The following is a 1,144-nucleotide window of genomic DNA, read 5'->3' on the forward strand; positions in this document are numbered from 1 at the left end:
GTTGCCTCCTGCTCTCTTCTATGTAATTATAGTTTAGATATTATTGTGTAATCTTACCACAGTATCCACAGTCTAATGGTTGTCATCTCTACCAGTCAGTCTACTGCTGATGTTGGAAAAACTATTTCAAATTTGAGAATGTAAAACTCAGCATTTCTGTTTTTGCCTTGACTAGGTCTTTATGCCTAGTTTATACTCGCCCACCAGAAATTAGGTAATTTCCGCTGGTGTGTGCCTCAGTTTCAGCTTCATTTCATCTAGTCGCGGACCTTTCAGTGAGTCTGTGAACGGGCTAGTCTCTACAGACATTTCTATGCTCTCACATGGCTCCAGGAGGTAGATTGCAAGGGGTAGGATTAGGCATTCTGCAAGAAACTATGGAAAAAGTTCTGCAACTGGTTTGTCAAGGCAAAGAAGCACCCACACTGCCTTTTTCTGGGGATTTAGTTATATTTTTCTCAGTGGCGATAGCTATATCAGTTAGGAGAAAGACTGCAGCGAGTATATGTCACACTTTGAAGCAGCAGTAGTAGTAGAAGGACATCTTTAACTCCTCCTCCTCGGACTAATCTGATATTTTATTTGTAAATGTATTATATATTATATTATTTATTTATTCAATGTTTACTCGTCTGGCTCAAAATAACACTGATTTGAACTTGGTCATGTTCACTGTGACGCTACAAAACATATTTTTGGTCTTGTGACAGAAATATCTCCGAACTACTTTATCGGGATTTCTTCAAAATTAGTAAAAAAGTTCGCTTGGATTCAAGGATGAAAGATTCGATATTGGGGGTCAAATACCCAGAGGGATGTTTATTACATCTGGGTTTTTTACTTGAACTTTAGAATTTGGAGGTCATCTGGCGAACTGGTGGGCCGACGTGACTTTTAGGCTAATGCAGTTGTCTTTTTTTTCTGATCGGCCCATTCAATAGGAAAATTGGACCATTTAAAAAAAGAAAATTCATTAATCATCAAACCCAACATTAAAATTCGACTCGAAACTATGTTATTTACACAATTTATTTTAGCCTAAATGTTTGCTGGTACGAGGTTTGTTCATGGACCCTCAGACACACCATCGTTTGGCTACATATGCTAAAAGCATTATGTAAATTACCTCGTATTATAGTCGAAT

This window comes from Platichthys flesus, chromosome 17 (assembly GCF_949316205.1).
Source record: "Platichthys flesus chromosome 17, fPlaFle2.1, whole genome shotgun sequence".
NCBI classification, from domain to species: Eukaryota; Metazoa; Chordata; class Actinopteri; order Pleuronectiformes; family Pleuronectidae; genus Platichthys; species Platichthys flesus.